We start from the raw sequence: 15479 nt of genomic DNA, 5'->3' as shown, positions 1-15479 counted from the left end.
TAATCTGTTTATGAAAGGAAGTGATGTGAGGTGTTAGAGGTGTGGCAGAATGAATGAGAAAGTGTGAAGCAGTCATTAGCCCTCATTGGCATTGGTGTGGATAGTATATATGCAGCATTTCTCAGTGTGGCTTTCTGAGATCAAGAGAAATGAAACAGAGAGGAACCAATCCAATAATACATGTGAGGTCAAATATAGGCCAGGAGAGGCAGGAAAAGGCAGCCTTATCTCTGAGCCAGTCTGAAAACTCCTGGAATTGGGAGCCATTCCCATGCCTATGTGAGTTGTGAGAGGCGGCTTCCTGTCCTAGGCTGGTGTCCGGGATGCCTTCCCAGGCACCTGCGTGGTGTCCTCAGTCCTTATGAATGGCTTGTTACCTTCGTTTCCCGCCTGCATTCCACTTTCCCCTTGGGGAGTGGGTCTCTCCCTTTGCCTGTACCCTGATCTCCTGCTTCACGTTTTCCCACCTCCTGCTGAGGCCTGGACACTGGGGCCCGTACCTTCTGGATCTGTCAGGGATCCTGCTCCAAAGGGCAAACCACATGTCACACTTCCCAATCTCTGCCTCTCCCCAGAGGAATCTGCGCTGTCCTACAGATACAGTATATGACTGTCCAGCCCCTGTCCCCATGGCTCAGAGAGTGACCCCTGCTGGCTGGAGTTTGCTCTAGCTGCACAGTCTGTTTTGTTGCCATTTTGACTCTGGGGGACCCTCCTCTGTGGCCTTGGGGCGTGGTTATCAGTAGGCACAAAGAGTTTCTGCCACAACCATGGATGGCAGCGTGTGAGGGATAGTTGTTGTCCCCCTTTTCTTGTTGCCTAGTTCCTAGAAAAGAACCTGCCCTTGGTTCTCTGTGGCAAGAAGCACGCAAAATCAAGTAAAACATGGTCTCTGCATATCAAATGCTTATCAACTAGTTGACAAAGCAAGGCATCTGGATCATTTCATGAAAATGTAAGACAGTGTCATTAAGTAAAACCAAGAGAGTCAAACACTAAGTACATTCGACAAGGGGTGATTTTTCTAGAATGGTCAGAGAAGGCCTTATTTCAGATAAAATATGATCTGGACATGGAAGAATGGTTAACATTTGATTAGAAAGAGGAAAAAATAAAGTCAAGGCCAGTGTTTTTGCAACTTTTTTATTTTTAAGCAGCAAAGACTTTTTTTTTTTTTCCCCTCTCCAAACAAAATCTCAATCTTGAAGCCTCTCGTGTAAAATCAATAAGAAGTAGTTCCCTTTGGTTGGATAAGGCTTCTCCATCTTGTCCCAAAAATTCCCCTGTGGTACCTACAAGAAATGCAAGAACTCAGTAGGTTGTTTTGCATGTCCCACCGTGATCCTGTTATTTATCAAAAGTATATAAAATATGAACACTTATGTTTTTGTTGTTTTATGGCATTAAACTTTTTTTCCATTACACCTAGTGAAGGCAGTGCCCAAATGAATAATTTTCTTGACAGAGACTGATTACTAAGTAGCATGTACTATACTTACAAGTTTTTTAAAAATTTTTTAAAAACCCTCAAAACAGGAAAAAAAAAAAAAAAAAACGGAGAGAAAGAGAAAGAGAAAATTGAGATTTTACTCCATGAAAACAGATCTAGCCTTTTTCCATGCATCACAATGCTAGGCAATGCAGTTTTGCTTGAGACCAATAGAGATTTCTCGAATAAGATGTGCATTGCTTCTTTGTCTGTGGTTCTGATTTAACAAGGCAGGAACTTAAAAAGCAATAGACATCAGTGCATTGCTATCTTTGAGGTTCTGTGCTTCTTTCACTCTTGCCTTTAGGGCAGATCACAATCTCTCGGGGAGGGGATAGAAGCATTTCATTTTGGGAACCTTTTCATAAAAGAAAAAAATTCTCCTGAGAGAAGAAGATAAACTGATAGGAAGAAGAAAGATATATTCTTCAGTTTGAGCACAATTTCAAAAGACTTTTGTGTAAGATCTCTGAAGCACTTTCAAGCTATTATGCTAGCACTGTGTACAGTATGTGGGACTGGGGGTTCACTGCTGAAGGGAGGATTACTGTATTAGAATAAAATAAATGTTAACGAGAATTTTAAAAGCCAGTGCAATAAAACTGGGTTGCAAGCACCTTCAAAACACAATCAGTGGAAAGAAACAGCCATGAAGAATCTCTGAGTTAACCATTTGATTCTTAGAAACAGATGACCATCAAGGCCTCTGGGATTATAACCTAGTAGTTAGAGTATGATTTGATTTTTAAAATTCCTGCGAATTAAGGAAGCAGTAATAGCTCTCTGGCAAAATGAAAGAATAAGAAAAAAAATAGGTTTATTCTGCCATCTTTTTTTTAAATTGAAGTATATTTGATTTACAGTGTTGTGTTAGTTTCAGGTGTGATTCAGTTATACATATACATATGTATTCTTTTTCAGATTCTTTTCCCTTATAGGTTATTATAAAATATAAAATTATTATTATAAATTATTATAAAATATTAGAGTTCCCTGTGCTATACAGTAGGTCCTTGTTGGTTATTATATATATAGCAGTGTGTATCTGTTAATCCCAAACTCCTAATTTATCCCTCCCCCCTTCCCCCTTTAGTAACCATAAGTTTGTTTTCTATGTCTGTGAGTCTAGTCTGCCATCTTAAAACTGGTAATAGTCATATGATCAGCTTCATGTTTAAATGTCCAATCGTTCGGATTAGTAGTTCATACTTGCCTGCAATTAAAAGCAGCTTTCAGAACGCAGTGAGGACTGTACATGTCCCATCCCCTATGTCAATCCCCATCCCCTATGTTAATCCATTCAGTTCTTATCCTTTCCAGTCTGCATTAACACAGGCGAACAACTTGCCCCTCTTCCTGCTTCGGTTTCCTCACTCCGACAAATCCTGCTTACTCCTGCAAGATGCCAGGGCCAAAGATGTAGCTCTGAATCCCAGCTCTGCCGTGAAACAACTAACTCATCTAAAATTATTGGCATACAGTGACATCTCTATAAAATGAGAAAAAAACATTTTTTGTGTGAATAATAGATGAAATGACTTTGAAACAAAATGTTGTGCGCTATTAAGATATTATCATCATTGAATATTTTATATTGCTCTAATTATGCCATGTGTCAGTGTGGGGCTTCCCAGAAGCTGGCAGGATGCTCTTCCTCTTCAGCTTCGTAGTTATAATTTTTACTTTATGGGTCAGTCTACCTTCGTGACCTATCTCTCTGCTTCTCTCTGCGTGAACCCTTTACTTTAGTCAAATTGTTCTGCTCATTGCCCTGAACAACTTGTGGCTTTCCTTTTCGCCACATCTTTGCCCACCCACTTCTTTTCATCTATATCTAGAATACTTGTCTTGCTCTTCTCTGCCCATCTAAATGGACTACACCCCCTCCAGTCTGTCTGTTGGTAGTTCTTCTCTTAACGCCTGTAATACCAATCATTTGCTCTTGTACTTAGCATTTACTTTTGTTTCTAGTTAGCTTTTCCGTGCATTCCTATAACTTCCCAATCAGATTATAATTAGTTTGAATCAGAGGCTTTTTGATACACATTGTAAAGCCAAGTAGCATGCCTTTTACATGGTAGGCAGCCAATATGTGCATTGATCAAAGCATTTTCTTTCTGGGAATTAATAGCAAGACAGTGCCCAAAAGTATCTTATCGGTGTTGACCCTCAGAGCTTTATCTGTCTTTAAATTACTGCTGTAACCAGTGTTGATTTCCCAGTTGGAGTTAAACATTTGCAGAGTACTTAGCACCTTTGAATTGTTTTTCTCCTGTGAAGCTGTAGCCTAAGGGAAAAGCGACTTCACAATTATCCAGATACACCAAACAGAAGAAAAATGCAGTAATGACACGTTGCTGCTGCTGCTGCTTCTTCTTCAATATAATTTTCCATCTGTGAAAGTGACTTCAACCTCATCCACTCACCAACGTAACAAACCTTTATTGAGGACTTACTGTATACCAAGTACCATGTGAGGTGCTAAGGATGTAAAATAAACAAGACAGGCGTGGTCTTTTTTCTAGTGGGGTTTATAATCTAGTAGTGTGATAGGCGTTAAAGAATTTCACCAGTAATTATTTAAATATATTTGCAAAATCCTACAAAGAAAAGAGCGGTATGAAAGGAGAGTGGAAATAAGCTGGTGGCAACAAAAAAAGCTTAACTGAGAAAGTGACATGTAAGCAATCTTAGAGTGAAATCTCTCAGTGCTGAAGAACACAATGGCAGATGTGATCTCTGCTTTAAACAATTCGGTTTGGCCGAAAACTGTAATAAACCTCTTTTAAAAACTGTTTTAAACCTTGATGTAAACAGTTAAGTCCTTTATCTCTCTAATGATTATAAACGTGCTTCAAAAAAATCTAAAGTAAATTGTAGTAGATTTCCACGTGGTGCCGGTTCTCCATAGTTCAGATGAGTTGTCATATGGATAGGTGAGAGGCTAGATGGATGGATGGATGCTACAGATGTAGAGAAATATAAATATGTGTACCAGGGGTATACAACTCAGTTCTAAGAAAATCTACTGACAGTAAAATTAAGTAATTAAGTAAAATTTATTAAATGAAATGTATTTTGGAGTTGAGAGGAAAATCTAAATGACAACCAAACTAATACAGTGATCAAGACCAAAGATTAAAATGACAACCAGGAAAGAAATCAATTCAATGTTAAAGTAGGTTAAGGAAGAGAAGTTGAAAATCAGGTTTCAAGGATGGGCAGGAAAAGCATTGTTTACAAGAATTTTGAGATTTTTTTTTTTGCAAAAGTCTACGCCTTTTGATAGAAAAAAACGTATTATGATGTTTTGGACTTTTAAACTAGACAACTTGATAGATTTACTTATAAAAAGCATTTTAGTCTTACCAAAATTTGCAGTTTCAACATCCTCAAATATTTCCCAATCAAAAAGTAGACGGGGGCTTCAGGAAGATACCATTTATAAATTTAAAGATAATGTCTGACTTGGCAGGAAAATACCATCGCAAGGGAGGATTGAATTGTTAATATAGTGAACCCAGGTAAGAATGTGATTGGCAGTCGTGATGTGAACTCCAGGAGCAAATGCAGCATATCTGAAGCCAACTGGCCTTGAAGCCCCACCTTCCAGCAGGAGCTCTCAGCGCTCAGTGACACACCATTGACACAGCATGGTGTTGCCAGGCCTTACAATCTCATTCCCTGCTGCACCACAGTCCTTTCACACTGGGAGCTTGCTTCACCATTCAGAAATAACTTCCACAAACTTAGAGACAACTGGAACCTGCCTGGCTGAGGAGCCAAATAGAACCAGCTAGATTCCATCTTTGTCCTGGGTGGAGGAGGGAAATGGGCAGGGGGAGTCTCTGGAAGGGAGTAGCATCAGTGCCCAGGCAACCCTGAGTAGCACCTCTGCCTCTTTCTCTACAGCATGTTTAAAAGTTTACTCCCCTGCGAAGACACCCACGTTTTATAACAAGGGGCCATTTCTGGAGAGTCTGAGGCCTGTCTGAGGCCTGGGCATCACCTTTATCATTGACATATCCCTTTTTAAAGCATTTTTGGGGTATTTGCAACCATAGTCAGAAATGTGATCACTAGTTGCCTTACAAATTGGATAAAATTAATCTAGAGACTTTGTCCAATGGCAACTGTTTTCCCAACCCTTACTTTATTCCGCTATCATCTCAAATCTAAAGGTCTTCTTAATTGGTCTTGAGCAACTGTTCAGCCAGTTCACTTATTTCAATATAGAAAATGTAGATACTTAATCTTTCACTTCAGACTGTATTTACATTTAGATAAACTATAAAAATACCATCTAGGACTGAATGTTTGTGTTCCCCCTCCCCCCAAATTCATTATGTTGAGACTCTAACCCCCAATGTGATGTATTTCGAGGTGCCACCTTTGGGAAATAATTACTGTTAGATTAGGTCATGGCTGGGGCATTGTGATGGGATTAATTATAAAGATAGGAGGAAACAGAGGATCTCTCTCTGCATGCACCAAGGAAGGCCATGTGAGGACAAGACCAGCCAGAGTGCCCTCACCAAGAACCTGACCCTGCTGGCACTCTGATCTGGACTTCCAGCCTCCAGAACTGTGAGAAATAAATGTTTGTTATTTAAGTCAAAAAAAAAAGAAAGAAAGAAAGAAAATGTAAATACATATTCATGGTAGCATTTTGTTATTTGATATTTGCTAACAAATGCTAAAGCAAAAGCAAACAATAAGTAAGGTACACACCCCCACCAAAAACTAGTCATTTCTTTATTTATTTGATAAACATTTTTATTTTTTAGCCCAATGAGTATTGGTAGAATTACACACACCAGGAAGATAATTTCTTAATAATGGTTATTAAACCTAGGACAATCTACCAAGAAGTAGTATGGAATATAAGAATCTATGAAGGAGTAAAGCAGAAACCATGAACAAAACTCTTAGTATTAACTCCTTTTATTATCAGTATGAGATGGTAAAAAAGAAATTTAGGTAGACTTTTAAAGGTAAAGAGAACTTGAAGTTAGAAGGTTTTGATTGGTTTTCAGAGAAATCACCTCTCTGAGATAAATGGATAAAATTAACTGCAGAGAAGTTTCAGTAGAATGTCCCCTTTACGCTGCCTTTTATAAACAGGATTCTTCAATATGTGGAATTCATGTGTGGTTGTGATTTCCTATACCTATAACAATAATAGTAACTAATATTTATTGAGCATTTACCATTGCCAGACAGTGCTCTACATTTCCATTCCATGAATAAATGCATTTAATCTTTCAAGCACACTATGAACTACATGATAATCTTGATTTCATTGATGAAAAACCGGGACACAAGAGGAGTTACATACTTTCCCCAAGGTTCAAGCAAGCTGGTCAGGGAATGGCACTGAGATAGAAACTCAGCAGTCTGACTCCAGGGCCCACGGGTTAACCTCCTTCTGTGCTCTTGTGCATCAGCTTTGTTATGTGAAAGCTTTCAGGGCAGCGTTTGCACTGATCCCCTATTCAACTCTGGGGTTCATTGTGTTTAGGTGACTATTTTTCAATAAGAAAGGAAAAGCTTTTGAAATGAAGAGTCATTTGTTATCACTTTAAAATTACATGAGTGTTATACATCCAAATACATACATTATTAAAAGATGAGAGGATCTTTTGTACTAGTCTGAAATAAATGTCTCCCTTGAAAAGATATCCCCCAAAGCGCTTACGCTTTTGCTTTTGTTTATTCAGCTCTGCTGTGAAAGTGTCATTGCTGGAGGCCGCTTTCTAGATAGATTCGTTTTAGTCCAGTAATCACCTTGCTTACATTTCAACATTTAATTAATGAGACAGAAGGTGAAATAGAAAATAGAAAACGTGTGGAGATTGAATATTTAGGGATTACTTTCCCTATATATTTTAACTGAATTAAGCTACGTATAATCTATGTATCTTTACTCTAACAAATGGCCTTGATTTCTTAACCATCACCGCTACACGATTGTAAATTTCAGCAGTTAAGTAATTGTGGAGCTTCAACAAAGTAAGTACTCTATGGCAGTGGGTGCGAGAATCCTCGCTTTTCACAAAGCTCTGCCCGTAAAATCAGATGGCAGTGTTCTGTGAACCCTTCCTTGGGGATGAAGACAGGACCTCTAGCAACCTGAGTCCTCCATCCAGATGCCTTGTCAGTGCTCTTCTGCCGCCCCTTGGACGGGATCTTTAAGGCTTACATCTTGTGTTACATTCCATTTTCTGACAGATGGTTAGAAGATTCTTACCCTCGACTGAAACCAACTTCTCTAGAAATCTAATTGTCAATAAGGCATTTAACAGGAGGAAAAGCAAGAAATATATATTTATTTGTGTGTGTGTATGTATATATGTATGTGTGTATAGATATATATACACACATAACATATATAAAACGTTAAAGACTTGAATCAGTGGATTATCACTTGCTATTCATTATCTAGAGGTTCTAGACCTGCAAGACACTCAGTGACATTACTTCCACGAAAAAAAGTAGATATCAAGTATATAGGCTTAATATTAACTCAGTGCCAAGGATATCTTGGAGATAGCAACCTAGAACCACTGCAAGCTACAGCTTAAGGCTTGATACCAAGTACAAGGTGAAAGCACGTACAGACCCATCAACAGATACAGATATAGGCACTAGTTTTCAAAGTACCTCCCACCGAGGTACACTTACCCTTGTTATGCATTTGGAGCTGGTAAGTATCAGCTGTGTTGAATGAGAGCAAGGCCTGGGCACAGTGTTTCCTATGTCCATGCCATCTCCCCCCAGTAGTTTAAAGCTTCAGGTGAATCTTTCTCATTTAGTCTAGGGTTGATTAAGCCTTATTTTAGCATTATAATAGCATAGATTAGAACTTAAAGGAACGTACCAGCTCAAACTGATAAGGAACTCAAAACTGCTGATGACTCCTTCTTGTTGACTTAGCAAAAAATATTTAATGGTAGAAATTCAAATTCTCTATGTGAAATTGTAATGTTAGAAATGATTCACAGTGTTTGACTGGACTTGAGCTAATCCCAAGGATCAATTTTTGGCCCAAATTCTCTGGATCCTAGTATGTCGATGTGACACATGAGGTGGGAATTGTAAAATGGCAAAACTATTAAAAATAGATAGCCATTCTTTCCTCAAGGAATTTGAAACTGAGTCATGATACTTTACATTTTTCAGGTGCCAAAATTTTATCTGATTGTATATATTATAAATATTAATCCCATATATTATTTTATTTGATCTTCATATTTTGAAGATGACCTAATTATTCCTATTTTACAAGTTTGAAAGGTACGACTCAAATAAGGAGAAATGTTTGCCAAAGTTCACATAGTTACTATGTGACAGAGACAATATTATTTCCACTCATATCTATTTTAGAATCTTACAATTTTAAAACAGAGTTTAGCCTCTGAAGTGACATATTACCTTTTTCCCAAATTCTTTCAAGCACCCTTCAGACTTCTGTTCATATGTGGTTAGTTACATTTTTAGTGTCCTGACAAGTTATATGTTTTATGTTTTTAAATTTTTCTTTATTTTCTCTTTTTTTGCCTGCCTGCCTTCTTTCTTTCCTTCCTCTCTTTCTCCATCTTGTCTTATCTTTTCTCTATTTCCTTTCATTAGATCTTTTCTTCAGCCAACACTGTTGAGCATCAACCATGTGCCAGGTATGGTACAAAGCACAATAAAAGAAAAAAAAAAGAGAGATCTATGCCTTCTTCATTCCTTCTATCATCTGCCTTCCACTTACTTTACTCAAAATTCTGTATTTGAATAATACCTGATTCAGAATTTACTAATGCATTATTAAGAAGGGAAACACATAACACACACTCATGCATACACACACACACACACACACACACACACACACAGAGACATAACCATAAGATTGGCTCAGATAATAGATACATCTAGTACAGTCACCTTCCTTCATGTAAGATAATATCATCCACATTTATGTAGGAGACTTGTGGCAAAGTTAAAGAAGGTGTTATAGGTGCCATGAAAGAGGCATGTACAAGGTAAGAGGAGGAACAAGGGATAGTTTTGGGCGTAAAAGGATTATATACAGAAACACGTGAAACACACACACGTGTATTTCAATAAGTACGAAATCATTAGCTCATACCTTCAAGAAACTTATATATAACTACTGTTTGTATCCAGTAATACTAAAATATTTCAGGTTGGTTGAAATTCAGTCATTATGTAGAAGTTACTGAGCATGTGCCTGTGAAATACACTCTGATAAGTATTGAATTGAGCAATTTAAACATTAAATTTCTCAAGAAACACATACTGAAAAATATCATTATGACAGAATTACCTAAAAATTACCTATAAATTGAAGACTTGAACTCCATCTTCGTAAATGCCTTGAACACTTACTTTGAGCCTAACCTTATGAGCCATAGAGTAAAAGGGAGTTACAAGTGTAGCCCTTGCTCACCAAATACAGTAACCCTCATGAATTGGTAAATTTCCTTTGACCTAGGTCCCTTTACCTAGGTCACTAATAATAAAAAAAGGAATCTTCTTAAAACAGAATCCATCAGGCAAGTATAGGACATTGAGAAGGAAAAAAAGGAAACAGGAGTGAGAAGTCAAATTTCTAAACGGAAGGAATCGTAGAGATTATGTTTATAGATGCTATAACATGTACTACAATAACCATATATGTGAATGTACATATATATCTTCTCAAGTTTTTAAACGAAAATTGTACCCTCCCCTAAGTAATCTTTATGGGAACATACAGATTTTTAAAAACCTGTAGCATCTCTCCCAGAGAGAAGACCCTTTCATGCAGCATACCAACATAATCTTAAAATTCTGCCAAAGGACATTATGAGTGTATAGTCCTACCTCAAGAATTTTATCCATCAAACTGTCATGTCTCCTTCTGTGATAGTAGGACTTTGCCAAAAGAGCACACTGATGCTACGTTTTCTACTAGGGTATCTGAGGGTGGAAGAATTGAAAGGAAAAAACATCCTGGGCCTCTTATACTTTTTTTTTTTTTTTTTGCGCTTTTTCTGGATGGCTTCCAGGGATTCTGAAGTGCCTTCATTTGCTTTCCTCTCATCTTTGTTTCTTTTCTGTCCCTCTGTCCCATCTTTTGTAGTGGGGAGTGGATGGTCAATTAGAGTTGAGATAAAAAACGTTAGAAGAAGGGTGAAAAGAGTAAAATTTATCATTTCCCTTCTTTTGAGCTCTTCTCTCCTCTATCTTAGAACAGCCCTAGTAGTGTTGAGAATGCCTGAGGTATGTCGGGAACATCACAGTCACTAATCTGGAGGCTTTCAGAAAAGGAGCTCTGTGTTCCTCTTAAAATTGACTTGCGGGCTTCCCTGGTGGCGCAGTGGTTAGGGATCTGCCTGCCAATGCAGGGGACACGGGTTCGAGCCCTGGTCTGGGAAGATCCCACATGCCGCGGAGCGACTAGGCCCGTGAGCCACAACTACTGAGCCTGCGCGTCTGGGGCCTGTGCTCTGCAACAAGAGAGGCCGCGATAGTGAGAGGCCCGCGCACCGCGATGAAGAGTGGCCCCCGCTTGCCGCAACTAGAGAAAGCCCTCGCACAGAAACGAAGACCCAACACAGCCAAAAATTAATTAATTAATTAATTATTTTTTTAAAAAAATTGACTTGGAATGTGTTGAACCCATGGTTCGGTGAGCTAGTCAATGCATCGTGCTAGCAATATTTTGATAACTTCTCTTAAACTGGAAGCTCTCTTTGACCTTTCTATTTTTGTCATTTACTGCCCTGTCATCGGCTTCCCTGGTGATGGCAATTGTAAAGAAGATGCTGAGAAATGTTATCAGGTTTTTGTGAACTACTGGTTTTTGTGTCTCATCAAAATTTTAAATTTTAAAGTAGGAGAGACCCCTTTAATTTACAGATTTGGATATGGCCTAGCAATTTAGTGCATGGTTTGATAGACGGAGGATTGAATGAAGATCTAGATTCTATTCCTCGGGCTTCACTATATTCAGAGGGCCTTGTGGTATCACTAGAAATGATAGAGGTCCAGTGCCCCTTCCCTATTCCCTAGTAGGAGCTGTCTCTTTATCACTGATTTTTATATCTTTTACATAAGCATGATGGGACCAACTAATTGCATAACTTTGCAACCATAATTTTGACATCAGAGAAAGAACTGGCATTCAGGTCTCCAGATTCGTGGGGATTAATCTTCTTTCTATTATACCAGATTTCTTCTGGTTGTTCTTCACCCCTGCATGTGCAACAAAAGAGCATTTGTTTCTGTGCTGTCTGGTCTGCTCTGAACAACGGTTAATAACCTAAGGCCCGTATATGTGTCATAATCCCTCTCCAGGCCTCTGATACAATTGGTAAAGGACATGAGGTCATGTGTAATTGCCTGTGGAATAGAGGAGTTCCTTGATGGTAGACTTTGTTCTTTTTTCCTCTCTATTTCTCAGACAAGGTCTCAGGAGGTGGTCTCGAGTGATTCTTGAAGTACAACCATTTGTATTATTTATATGCACTGGAGGTAAACATCTTTCCAGTTCTTCAGAGGAGAGCACCGTGTTAGGGCTCAGCTGAGTTCTGTAACTCCAGCGGCAGTCAGAGGAGGGTGGCAGGGTTGGAGCGTGAAATGTTAACTGTGAATATCATGACGGAATATTTGGGACTGTTCTGGTTTAATGTTTTTCATGTATTTTTGCAACATATATATTTATTATGCAAAAAATCAAAATTCATACGTTATTAATGTAAGATTATTCGAGAAGTATATTTGCATGAGTATTTTATGTGGCTGAAGAAAAAAGAATATATATTCTTGCACTTGCATTTTTAAATGAAAGTTCTTTATTTATTTATTTATTTTAACATCTTTATTGGCGTATAATTGCTTTACAATGGTGTGTTAGTTTCTGCTTTATAGCAAAGTGAATCAGCTATACACATACACACACGTGTCCCCATATCTCTTCCCTCTTGCGTCTCCCTCCCTCCCACCCTCCCTATCCCACCCCCCCAAGCGGTCACAGAGCACCGAGCTGATCTGCCTGTGCTATGCGGCTGCTTCCCACTAGCTATCTATTTTACGTTTGGTAGTGTATATATGTCCATGCCACTCTCTCACTTTGTCCCAGCTTACCCTTCCCCCTCCCTGTATCCTCAAGTCCATTCTCTAGTAGGTGTGTGTCTTTATTCCCGTCCTGCCCCTAGGTTCTTCATGACCTTTTTTTTTTTTTTTAGATTCCATATATATGTGTTAACATACGGTATTTGTTTTTCTCTTTCTGACTTACTTCACTCTGTATGACAGACTCTAGGTCCATCCATCTCACTACAAATAACCCAATTTCGTTTCTTTTTATGGCTGAGTAATATTCCATTGTATATATGTGCCACATCTTCTTTATCCATTCATCTGTCGATGGACACTTAGGTTGCTTCCACGTCCTGGCTATTGTAAATAGAGCTGCAATGAACATTTTGGTACATGACTCTTTTTGAATTATGGTTTTCTCAGGGTATATGCCCAGTAGTGGGATTGCTGGGTCGTATGGTAGTTCTATCTGTAGTTTTTTAAGGAGCCTCCATACTGTTCTCCATAGTGGCTGTATCAATTTACATTCCCACCAACAGTGCAAGAGTGTTCCCTTTTCTCCACACCCTCTCCAGCATTTATTGTTTGTAGATTTTTTGATGATGGCCATTCTGACTGGTGTGAGATGATATCTCATTGTTGTTTTGATTTGCATTTCTCTAATGATGGATGATGTTGAGCATTCTTTCATGTGTCTGTTGGCCATCTGTATATCTTCTTTGGAGAAATGTCTATTTAAGTCTTCTGCCCATTTTTGGACTGGGTTGTTTGTTTTTTTGATATTGAGCTGCATGAGCTGCTTGTAAATTTTGGAGATGAATCCTTTGTCAGTTGCTTCATTTGCAAATATTTTCTCTCATTCTGAGGGTTGTCTTTTGGTCTTGTTTATGGTTTCCTTTGCTGTGCAAAAGCTTTTAAGTTTCATTAGGTCCCATTTGTTTATTTTTGTTTTTATAGAAAAATAGGGGAAAAGTTCTATTAATAACCTCTTAGAATTACTGAGAATATTCATCAGTCTTTGTGTTAATGATGAGATCTTTGCTCCAGAAGTTTGTGAACATCATTTGGATCTGGAAGAGGTCGTATAAGTTATCTGGATAAACCCATGTAGTGAGGTGAGGTAATTTAGACATAGAGACATGAAGTGACCTTGTGTCTTGTAATTCATGACAGAATACATCTCTCGGTCTCCACCTTCCAGTCCAGTGCTCCTTTTTTAAAAAAAAGAATAAATGTGGAAGGAGAAAGGTGAGAATATTGTGGAATACTGGAAAGTTGAGGCACTTCAGAGTCAAACCCAAACTGAGGTTTGCTGCTTCTCATGTGTGACCTTGGGCAAATAACCTCTCTGCTTATTTTGAAAATGCAAGTAAGAATCACTTTTGAGAGAGATTGGAAAGATTTGTGATTATAAAAGACCAAATATAGTGCCTGGTATAGAGCAGATGCTTAGAAAACGTAGGCTGTTAAATGGTATTATTTCTGCTGTTAATAAGCAAAAATAAAATCTGTAAACAGCATCTGCTTTATCAGTAGGCAGGCAGATAAACTGTGTTGAGCCAATGTCGAATGAATAAATGCTTTGTCTCACCAGCTACAAAACAGAACTTCTGCTTTCTCTATTGTGGATAAACCTTATCCACGCTTGTGAATGCGCATCCTATTTCACTTTTCTCAAACATGTATTTTGGCAAAAAGCAAAAACCTCTTTAATTATGAATACCATATTCAAAGTTAATAATTAGTATAACAGCTGGGACTAGAATTCATACATTTATAATTTAGGAGAGAGAGAGGGAATGGTGGAAAGGGAATGGATTTGGTGTCAGTAGAAGCTGAGTTTGAGTAGGAGTGAGATCTTCCAGTTAGTTCCTGGTTGCATGATTCTGAGAAAGTCACTTCATTTCTTGACCTCAAATCCTTAGTTTATAACATGAGGGCAGTCACATCTGTTTCTCAGATTTGTAGTAAGGATTAAGTGACATATTGTGGAAAGTCTCACTCTTTCATCTGGGGTACTGTCAGTTATAACACTTATTTTCCTTCTTCCTGCTGTATCAACCTAACACTAATAAAAAGTGGGGGAGTGGACTTAGAGGAGAAATTACTCTTCAAAAAGACAACTTAGAACCTTAAGAGATCCTTTTGAAGATGGGAGGATCCATTTCTGCTAATAATATGCAGTATTCAAAAATGGTAAAGACCTTTTCCATGAAGCAGGTGCTCAGGGAGCCGTTAGCAAAAGCGGGAAGTACTTCACCTTTCCCATCTGGCAGATCCGAAGTATTGATATTGTAATTTGCCATGATTTTTTCACTTTGCATGTTTCTAATACTATGTGAATGTATCCTTAGGCCAAGTGACATATCGCATAAATGATAGGATAATGCAAAGAAGAACAGGTTTACAGAAGTGTATGCAGGATTCAGTATTCCATGGGAAGAAGACAGTAACTCCCTCCATATCAGTGTGGATTGCATTATCTGCAGTTCTTGTCCCCAAACCATCTGTGATTCTGTTCCCTGGAACTGGGTTGGTCAGCCTGAAATATGATTCAAAGGAAAAAAACCTCACTGTTCTCAAGTATGATTTTTGTTAACTTCAAGCTGCTGAAAACATCCGCTTATTATTCAGCTGCAATATGATGTATGTAGTATGCAAATCACAGAAAACTATATACATCCTTCCCATGCTCTGCACTGATCAACCCCACCAAGATTATATTAGTTCTGAGACACACTTTAACAGTGGCATTGCTGATGTGGCATGCATCCAGAATAGGATAAGCAAGATGGGGGAAAGTCTCCAGAAGCTGTCTCATATGAGAAAGGGTCAAAGGGATTAGGAAGAATTTTCTAGAAAAAGATTATAGGGGAAATATCAAGATGTATCC

The 15479-nt window shown here is 38.3% G+C and overlaps 1 protein-coding gene across 2 annotated transcripts in view; it reads left to right on the top strand.

The window, feature by feature from the left end:
* Positions 1–15479, top strand: part of PPP3CA (protein phosphatase 3 catalytic subunit alpha) — a 305294-nt gene that overhangs the window by 253420 nt on the left and 36395 nt on the right. The gene's annotated exons all lie outside the window — the stretch shown is intronic.

Source organism: Balaenoptera ricei, chromosome 5 (assembly GCF_028023285.1).
Source record: "Balaenoptera ricei isolate mBalRic1 chromosome 5, mBalRic1.hap2, whole genome shotgun sequence".
NCBI lineage: Eukaryota > Metazoa > Chordata > Mammalia > Artiodactyla > Balaenopteridae > Balaenoptera > Balaenoptera ricei.
The sequence above is the reverse complement of the archived record's forward strand: the minus strand, read 5'-3'. Positions and strand labels throughout refer to the sequence as shown.